The sequence below is a fragment of the Notamacropus eugenii genome, chromosome 2 (assembly GCF_028372415.1).
Source record: "Notamacropus eugenii isolate mMacEug1 chromosome 2, mMacEug1.pri_v2, whole genome shotgun sequence".
NCBI lineage: Eukaryota > Metazoa > Chordata > Mammalia > Diprotodontia > Macropodidae > Notamacropus > Notamacropus eugenii.
Window position 1 is genome coordinate 262,130,808 of NC_092873.1, and position 10,776 is coordinate 262,141,583.

Consider the following 10,776-nt stretch of genomic DNA (forward strand, 5'->3'; position numbering starts at 1 on the left):
TCTCACCTCCCCTCTTTATCCCTCCACTAATAAGTCTTTTGCTTGCCTCTTTTATGAGAGATAATTTGCCCCATTCCATTTCTCCCTTTCTCCTCCCATTATATTTCTCTCTCACCCCTTAATTTCATTTTTTTAAGATATGATCCCTTCCTATTCAATTCACTCTGTGCTCTTTGTCTCTGCATGTGTGTGTGTGTGTGTGTGTGTGTGTGTGTGTGTGTGTGTGTGTGTGTGTAATCCCACCAACTACCCAGATACGTAAAAGTTTCAAGAGTTACAAATATTGTCTTTCCATGTAGGAATGTAAACAGTTCAACTTTAGTAAGTCCCTTATGATTTCTCTTTGCTGTTTACCTTTTCATGCTTCTCTTGATTGTTGTGTTTGAAGGTCAAATTTTCTTTTCAGCTCTGGTCTTTTCATCAAGAATGCTTGAAAGTCCTCAATTTCATTGAAAGACCATTTTTTCCCCTGAAGTATTGTACTCAGTTTTGCTGGGTGGGTGATTCTTGGTTTTAGTCCTAGTTCCTTTGACTTCTGGAATATCATATTCCATGCCCTTCGATCCCTTAATATAGAAGCTGCTAGATCTTGTGTTATCCTGATTGTATTTCCACAATACTTGAATTTTTTCTTTCTAGCTGCTTGCAATATTTTCTCCTTGACCAGGGAACTCTGGAATTTGGCCACAATGTTCCTAGGAGTTTCTCTTTTTGGATCTCTTTCAGAAGGTAATTGGTAGATTCTTTCAGTATCGATTTTGCCCCCTGGTTCTAGAATATCAGGGCAGTTTTGCTTGATAATTTCATGAATGTTTTTTGATCATGGCTTTCAGGTAGTCCCATAATTTTTAAATTGTCTCTCCTGGATCTATTTTCCAGGTCAATTGTTTTTCTAATGAGGTATTCCACATTATTTTCCATTTTTTCATTCTTTTGGTTTTGTTTTGTGATTTCTTGGTTTCTCATGAAGTCATTAGCCTCCATCTGTTCCATTCTAATTTTGAAAGAACTATTTTCTTCAGTGAGCTTTTGAACATCCTTTTCCATTTGGCTAATTCTGCTTTTTAAAGCATTCTTTTCCTCCTTGGCTTTTTGAACCTCTTTTGCCAATTGGGTTAGCCTATTTTTCAAGGTGTTATTTTCTTTAGCATTTTTTGGGGTCTCCTTTAGCAAGGTGTTGACCAGCTTTTCATGATTTTCTTGCATCTCATTTCTCTTCCCAATTTTTCCTCCACCTTTCTTACTTGATTTTCAAAATCCTTTTTGGGCCTCTTCCATGGCCTGAGACCATTGAATATTTATTTTGGATGTTTGGGATACAGAAGCCTTGACTGTTATATCTTTCCCCGATGGTAAGCATTATTCTTCCTCATCCATAAGGATGGGAGAAGATATATGTTCACCAAGAAAGTAACCTTTTATAGTCTTATTTTTTGCCCTTTTTTGACATTTTCCCAACCAGTTACTTGACTTTTGGGTCCTTTGTCAAGAGTAGGGTGTACTCTGGGGATCTATAAGATCTCAGTTCCTCCAAGGTGGCACAATCAAGTGTGTACACTGGTCTGGGAGCAGGAAGAGACTTTTGTGCCCAGAATCTTAGCAGAGTTTCCTCTGCACAGCCACCTGGCCTCCAGTTCTGCCAAGCCAGCACTGGGGGCTGAGATTCAGATAAGCTGCATGGGCATGGTCACCATTCAGTGTGAGATAAAGATCAGTTCCCTCAGGGCCTCTACACAGGGCTGAGGTAATAAACAGCTGCTCGGTGCCCCCAGGGGTTTTACAATCCAACAATGGATGCGGGCTGCTTTAGGGGCTGCTGTGGGAACTACTGCTGCCTATATGATGTGGCCCCTATGGATGCTGCCTAAGGCTGGAGCTATGGGAAGGCCCTTCTCCCTTCTGGCCAGCTGAAAAAACCCTGTCACTGACCTTTGGCCCCTGTGGGTTGAGGGATCTGCAAACCACTGCTACTGCAACTGGAGATTCTGCCCCCAAGGGCTGTTCTCAAGCCGTGCACTGTGACCAAGACTGGGCTGGGCTCTGCTCCATTTCTGGTGCAACAGACATTTCCCATGGGACTTTCAGGTCACCCTGGGCTCCACTCTGTTGTTCTCCACTTCTGCTGCTCCAAAATTTGTTGAGAGTCCCTCTCTACCGGTATTTTATGGGCTATGTGGGGGAGAGCCAGCATTTGTGTGTCTTTCTACTCCACCATCTTGGCTCCGTCCCCTAAAGACTCAATTCTTAATAGTTATTTTCTTGTAATTTGTTATTTCTCCTCAGGTGACATGGAGATAAAAAAAATCCACTGAGTTAATCTAAGTTATAGTTATCCAGTTTCAAGTAAATCATGGTTTTGCTGTAACAATTAAGGGATAAAAACTGCACATTGTAGGATGAACCTGTAGTCTTGAGGCCACATGTGGCCTTCTATGTCTTTGGGTGTGGTCTTTTGACTGAGTCCAATTTTCACAGAACAAATCCTTTTACTAAGGGGATTTGTTCTGTGAAGTTTGGATTCAATCAAAGAGCTGTACTTAAGGACTTAGAGGGCCACATGTGGCCTCAAGGTTGCAAGTTCCCCACCCTGGCATAGGAGAATAATAAAAATAAATGTCTTTATGGGATCAGGAAATGAAATGAAAAATAACCTCAGTAATCTCCTACCAATTGTAATATCATCCCAATATTATTCCTGTAGCGATTAAAAATAATGTCTCCTTACCAAAAGTAGCTCTGAGAACCTAAGGGATTCCATTTTGAAATAAAGAGAGCCCATCATAGCTCTGTGTGGAAGGTAGGTCTTATAATGATCAGCCAAATCAGATGAAGGCAATACAAGTTGCAACAAATCTTACATTAGTTCAGTCAGGTGGAGACGGAGATGCATCTGGAAGAACCATCATGATGGCCACCCAAGGAGAACCCCAAGTGCAGTTCAAACTTACATTAGTTGGAGATGGAGGTACTGGAAAAACCACATTTGTAAAACGTCACTTGACTGGTGAATTTGAGAAAAAGTATGTAGCCATCCTGGGTGTTGAGGTCCATCCTCTTGTGTTCCATACTAACAGAGGTCCTATTAAATTCAACGTATGAGATACAGCTGGCCAAGAGAAATTTGGTGGTGTGAGAGATGGTTATTACATCCAAGCTCAATGTGCCATTATAATGTTTGATGTAACATTAAGAGTTACTTACAAGAATGCACCTAACTGGCATAGAGATCTGGTACGAGTATGTGAAAATATCCCTATAGCATTGTGTGGCAACATAGTGGATATTAAGGACAGAAACGTCAAGGTGAAATCAATTGCCTTCCATAGGAAGAAGAATCTCCAGTACTATGATATCTCAGCCAAAAGTAACTACAACTTTGAGAAGCCCTTCTTTTGGCTTGCTAGAAAACTTACTGGAGACCCTAATTTGGAGTTTGTTGCCATGCCTGCTCTTGTACCTCCAGAGGTTGTCATGGATCCAACACTGGCCATACAGTATGAGCAGGAGTTACAGATTGCTCAGATAACTGCACTCCCTGATGAAGATGATGACCTGTAAAGGAATGAAGCTAGAGCCCAGTGTCAGAGGTCTAGTTTTATAGGCAACTGTCCTGTGATGTCAGTGGTGTAGCATATTTGCACTTTATTATATAGCTGAGCAGAACATGTGCTTAATCTTTGGGATGCTGAAGGAAATGAATGGGCTTCGGAGTGAATGTGGCAGTTTAAAAAATATATAATTCACATTTTGGACCTGCATATTTAGCTGTTTTGGACTGCAATTATGTCCCCTTGAGTTTCAAATATAAGACTGCTGCAGTCCCATCACAATATTCAGTGGTGAATCTTGTTTGTTACTGTCATTCCCATTCCTTTTTCATTTAGTTCATAATAAAGATTGTATTTCAAATATCTAAAAAAACAAACAAAAAAACCCCAACAAATCTTACATTAGGAACAATTTCCTTTACCTCATTCACAGTGTCTGACACTATTAGTTGACATCACTGTTTCTCCAATTTTTTGTTAGTTTTATCTCACCAAGGGCTCAGGGAGTGAGGAGTCTTGTGTGTCACCTGTATATGTTGTAAAAATCTCCAAACAGGTAGTGAACTGATCCAATCACTCTGAAGAACAGTTTGCAACTGTGCACAAAGGGTTATCAAACTATGCATACCCTTTGATCCAGCAATACCATTATTAGGTCCATATCTCAAAGAGTTCATAAAAATGGGAAAAGGACTCACATGTACAAAAATATTTATAACAGCTCTTTTTGTGGTGGTAACGAATTTGAAATGGAGGTTATGCTCATCAAGTGGGGAATGGCTGAACAAGAGTTGGTTATATGAACGAAATGAAATACTAATGTTCTATAAGAAATGATGAGCAAGCAACCCAGTTTCTGGATAAGAACTCACTGTTTGACAAAAACTGCTAGGAAAATTGGATAATGGTGTGGAGGAAACTGGGCACAGACTAATGCCTGACACTGTACACCAGAATAAAGTCCAAATAGATACATGATCTAGATATAAAAACTTATACCATAAACAAATTAAGGGAGTAAGGATAGTGTATTTGTCAGATTTATGAAGAATGGAGAAATTTATGAGCTAACAAGAGATAGAGAACATTATGAAGTTCAAAATGGATAATTTTGTTTACAATAAATTGAAAAGTTTTTTGCACAAGCAAAGCCAGTGCAACCAAGATAAGGAGGGAAGCAGAAAACTGGGAAATAATTTTTACAGCTAGTGTTTGTGATAAAGGTCTCATTTCTAAAATATATAAAGAACTAAGTCAAATTTACAAGAATACATGTCATTCCTCAATTGATAAATGTTGAAAGGATATGAACAGGCAGTCTTCAGAGGAAGAAATTAAAGCTACCTATAGTCATATGAAAAAATGCTCTAAATCACTATTGATTAGAGAGATGCAAATCAAAACAACTCTGAGGTACCATATCATACCTATCAAATTGACTAACATGACAAAACAGGAAGATGATAAATGTTGGAGAAGATGTGGGAGAATTGGAACACTGATTCATTGTTGGTGGAGCTGTGAGCTGATTCAACCATTCTGGAGAGCAATTTGGATCTATGCCCAAAGGGTTACAAAAATGTGCATACCCTTTGGCCTAGCAATACTGCTTCTAGGGCTATATCCCAAAGAGATCACAAAAATGGGAAAAGGTTCCACATGTACAAAAATATTTATAGCATCTCTTTTTGTGGTGGCCAAAAACTGGAAATCAGGGGAATGACCATCAATTGGGGAATGGGTGAACAAGTTGTAGTATATGAATATAATGGAATACTATTGTGGTATAAGAAATGATGGACAGGAGGACTTCAGAAAAGCCTAGAAAGACTTATATGAACTGATGCTGAGTGAAATGAGCAGAACCAGGAGAACATCATACACAGTAACAGCCATAGTGTGTAAGGACTGTTTCTGATAGACTTAGCCCTTCACAGCAATGTAAGAACCTAAAACATTCCCAAAGGACTCTTGAGGCAAAATGCCATTCACATCCAGAGAAAGAACTATGGAATCAGAATGCAGAATGAAGCAGACTATTTTCTCTTGTTTTATGTTTTGTTTTGTTCTGTTTTTTCTCTTGGTCTTTTCCATTCATTTTAATTCTGCTATGCAACATGACTAATGTGAAAATGTGTTTAATAAGAATGTAAGTGTGGAACTCATATAAGATTGCATGCTGTCTTGGGGAAGGAGGGAGGGAAAATTTAAAACTTATGGAAGTGATTGTTGAAAACTGAAAATAAATAAGTTAATTAAATTTTAAAAAAGAAATGATGAGCAGGGAGATTTCAGAAAAACCTGGAAAGATTTACATGAACTGATGCTGAATGAAGTGAGCAGAACCAGGAGAATGTTGTACATAGTAACAGTCACATTGTTCGATGACCAACTTTGTTAGACTTAGCTCTTTTCAGCAATGCAATGATCTAAGACAATTCCAAGGGATTCACAATGGAAAATGCTATCCATATCCTAAGAGAGAACTATGGAGTCTGAATGCAGATCAAACCAAACTATTTTCTCTCTTTTTTCTTTCTCATTGTTTTTCCTTTTTGTTCTGATTCTTCTTTCACAACATGACTAAGGTGGAAATATGTTTAATATGATTGTACTTGTATAGTCTATATCAGACTGTATGCTATCTTGGGGAGGGGTGAGGGAAAGGAGGAAGAAAAAAATTGGAACTCAAAATCTTATAGAAGTGAATGTTGAAAACTATCTTTACATATGATTGGAAAAAAAAATAAATTACTATTAAGTTGGAAAAAAAAAATAAAAAAGCTCCAAACAGAAAAGAAGAGGAAATCAGATTAAATTGTGATGAGACATGAAGCAAGCATTCATTAATCATATGGATAATTGAACACTAAAAACAGATGATCAAGGTGATCTCCCTATGGAGATCAGGGATCTTAGATTTAGCACATGAAGAAACAACATAAATAATTTAATCCAACTCTTTCATCTCAGATGAGGAACCTGAACCCCCAAAAGTTTCAGGGATTTACATAGATAGTAACAGATTCAAGATTCTAATCCAACTCCTGATTCAAGATCTGACTTTCTCTCTATAACACTATACTCTTTCATCACACATTGGTGAAATAACTCCCTTGTACGGTTTAGTCCTACATGGGAGTCAGAGGACTGGATATATTGAGCATTTGAGGCCTCTCTATTTTCTTTGCAATCTTTTAGAACAACTATGAATTGTAATCCTTAGTGGGGAAGTTCTTGTAGAATTCTTTAGGAATTATGCTGCAGAACTCTAAACCAATATTTGGTGGCAGTAATGATAAATTGACTATAAACCAGCTATGAATTTGTAGATAGCTGTGAAGGTATGAAATCAATTCTTAGCCTTCCTTTTGTTAGACAAACACAATTCCTAGAGCTATCAAAAAATAGAATAGATTGCATCAGGAGACAGCAATTTCCCCTCTCACTTAAAGGTCTTCAAGCTGTGACTGGATAACCACTTGTTAAGAATATCTTAAAGTTGTTTCTTACTTAGATATTGGCTAGATTAATTAACTTTTGAGGTCACTTCCACCTCTGATATTGTGTGATCCCATGATTTCTTCTTTGACCGTTTCTATAGGACCTACTATAACTTCCTCCACTTTAATTCCTTCATATCCTTTAAAATATGAATAATAAAATTGCCATAAAATATTGTTTTAATAAATAACAAAATGGGATAAATTCAACAAAATTCTAAAACTTAATATTTAAAGGGATTTAAAATTGGTGGACTCAGAATTTGGATTTATCGTGTCTTTCTTGATGATTTCTAAGATATAATTGTTGCTAAAAGGAATTAAGTTTTAAGCACTTATTTTGAGATTATGATTATCATAATAATAATGATAAATCTTGCAAGCAAAGAACAGGAAATTTATATTGTTCATTTTTACATCTGAAGTGTTTAATGAACTTTTTTCTTTTGTTAGTTTGTACATTGAGACGTTTGCATTTATGATCCAATCTTTTGTTGCATTAGATTGTTGGCCTTCCATGCAGTACTTCCCTGATTCCTTATATATTTCATATATATATATAGCTATCTTGTATAATGGTCTAGGGGTAACTTCTAACATGTTTCAGCAAAGGTTGGAAAAAGTAACAAGGGGAGACTACTGTTCTAAACCTGATTCTGACCAATGAGAAGGAACTAGATGCTAAAGTAGGAACTTTGGGGAAAGTTATAGCTTATTTTAAAATTTTGTGACAAAGGAGACTATATTAGCAAGCACCCTAGCACACCCAGGATGGCCTGCTACATAGCTTCAAAGAGGTTAACAATCTTACTTTAATTACATTCACTAATTCAAGGGCCTGAATGTGGAGAAAATACAAGCAGAGAAAATACAAACAGAGAAATTAGCACAAAGATCAACAGACAGGGCTCCTACTGTCTGAATAAAATAATACAACCACCTACATACACCACCAAATGGGAGAGCACCAACAACATCTGAGTAGGTGGGGGCTCTTACAAATGAGTACTCAGAGTCCCATCCAGGGAATCAAAAGGTCCTTCTCTAAGTGAAACCCCCAAAGCAAAATGCCAACCTCCCAGTATATAAAACAAAGATTCTGCTTCTGATTGGCTTGGAGCAGTAAACATGAAACCTATGTGACTCAGCACAGCTGTGAATTATCAGGGGTTAAAGGAGCTCAATCCCTCAGATGTTTTCAGTGAGCCTGGGAAACTGAACTCCAGAAAGAAAACAACAAAAAATCTCACTTTACTTGGGCTTACAGAGACAAAAATGAGGCTCAATTTAACATTCCTTTAAGATTTTAAGAGTGTTTTAATGGCTGCAGATAAAGGATAGGTAGGATTCCACGGCTTAAAACTCTCGATGGGAAGTTAGTTCAAGAGGTATGCAAAGCTCTCAAAAATGAAATTCTGAAAACAAAAATAAAAGTAACTTATCAAAGAGAGGAGTTGAACCCAGATCCTCTGACTCCAGAATGATAATGCCCTCCATATATGCCACACTGCCTCTTACACTACTCCCTTGATGAGATCAAAGCAATGGAATACATTAATCACCTATTTGACCAACAAGCATTTATTAAGTGCCTACTGTGTGCCAGGCATTAAGTTTTAGAGATGAAAATACAAAATTGAAAAAATCTCCATCCTTAAAAAGCATAGAGCATTTTAGAAAGAGACAACAAATTCTATTCATAAATAAGGAAATATAGATACAAAATAAATACACAAGTGGTATGTGTATATGTATGTATGTGTGTGTGTGTGTGTATGTGTGTGTTGAGAGGAGGGAAATACACAGTATGACTGTTACTGTGTACAATATTCTCCTGGTTTTGCTCATGTCACTCAGCATCAGTTCATGTACATCTTTGCAGGTTTTTCTGAAATCTGCCCGCTTATCATTTCTTAGAGAACATTAGCATGCCACTACATTCATATACCACAACTTGTTTAGCCATTCCCCACTCAATGGGCATCCCCTCAATTTTTAATTCTTTACCATCACAAAAAGAGCTTTTATAAATATTTTTGTACATATGGGTACTTTTCCCTTTTTTATGATATCTTTGAGATGCAGACCTAGTAGTGGTTTTGTTGGATCAAAAGGTACACACAGTTTGATAGCCCTTTGGGCATAGTTCCAAATTGCTCTCCAGAGTGGTTGGAAAAGTTCACAATTCACTAGCAATACATTCAACTATTTAATCCTTATCTTCTTTTTCAAGGAGAACAATCCTTTTAATATCAACAAATAATTTTATTTCCTCTGTCAAGAAGAACAATCACTTTAATTTCAATAAGTAATTTTATTTTCTCTGTCAAGGAGAACAATCCCTTTAATTTTAATAATGCCCAGTGCAATACTGGGAAGGACTGAAGAAAAGTGGTCAATAGGAAGTTGAAGAAGAGACATAAGATCATAGAAGTGGAGTTGGAAGGGACCACAGAGGTCACCTAATCCAATCTCCTTATTTCATAGAGGAGGAAATTGAAGCCTAAGAAAAAGTAAAATATCGTTAGCAAAAACCTTGACACAAACCCAGGCTCTCTCATCCATATCTAGGATTCTTCCACTCTATTACACTTCTCCTTTTCTCCCTCTCTCCCCTGCACCTTGCTTCCTATGATAAATTTAAGTCCCTAAGCCATATCCAACACTTCAAAAAAATTTACAGATGCAGTTGCTGAGACTATCTATGATCTTTCAAAGGTCATTGACCCATTGAAGGGTCATTAAGAAAGGGAAGGATGTGAGTGAAAGATAAAAGTAACAGTGTTCTAAAAAAGGAAGAGAGTGGAGTCTGCCAACTATAAACTGGGGAGTTTAATTTAGATTCCTTACAAATTTCGAGAATGTGGAGTGTAAGTGTCATATTCCTTCTGCTCAGGCTTTGGGCAGATTAGATGACATGATATTAATGACTTAAAACATATATGTAGCCCTTGATCATGGAGACCCTGAATGGGATAGGTTAAATGCACCATCTCACTTTTTTTGGAATCATACACAAAGATATAGAGCTATATTTTATATAAGTCAGTATCAAGAAGAGTTGCAGGTCTTCATATATGGCAAACTTTATTTCCTTTAAAGCTGTTGTTATTATTGACCTGGGTCAATTGATCCATGGGCAAGGGGCATGGAGAACTGCACCTGTATATACTTAGCAAATAGTTGCTTACATCTTTGCTGTGTGCCTGTTTATGTCTTTTTTTTTTTTTTAGCAAATATATTTATTTTTGTATTTATATTTTACAAAAGGGTTTTAAAATATTATTATTAGTTTCTTCATTGATTCAGTCTTTCCAGATTGTAAACTTGGATTTGGGGTCTGCATGTTCCTGGCCTAAGACATTAGGCTACAATGCACATTACCCTCCACTCACTTGTGGACAAGGATTGGCATAATACATATTTAAAAGAAATAATTGATTAGAAAAGGAAGTGAGCCTACCATATAGAGATATTGAAGAATGATAGGACAGTTTGAATGATGCAGTGGTACCAATGCCATATGAAGACCTAGAACAGGAATTTTAAGTCTGGGGCCCATGAATTTGTTTTTCAAAAAAATATTTTGATTGACATGTTTCAATAAAAATTATTTCCTTTGTAATTCTCTATACTTTATTTTATGCATTTAAAAGCCTCACTATAAAAAGGGATCCATAGGTTTCACCAGACTTCCAAAAGGTCCACGACACAAAACAGATTAA

General features: G+C 37.0%; 1 pseudogene; it reads left to right on the plus strand.

Moving 5' to 3' along the window:
* The first annotated feature begins 2,904 nt into the window (after positions 1–2,904).
* On the plus strand, positions 2,905–3,878 carry LOC140523875 (GTP-binding nuclear protein Ran-like; annotated as a pseudogene).
* The last annotated feature ends 6,898 nt before the right edge of the window (positions 3,879–10,776 follow it).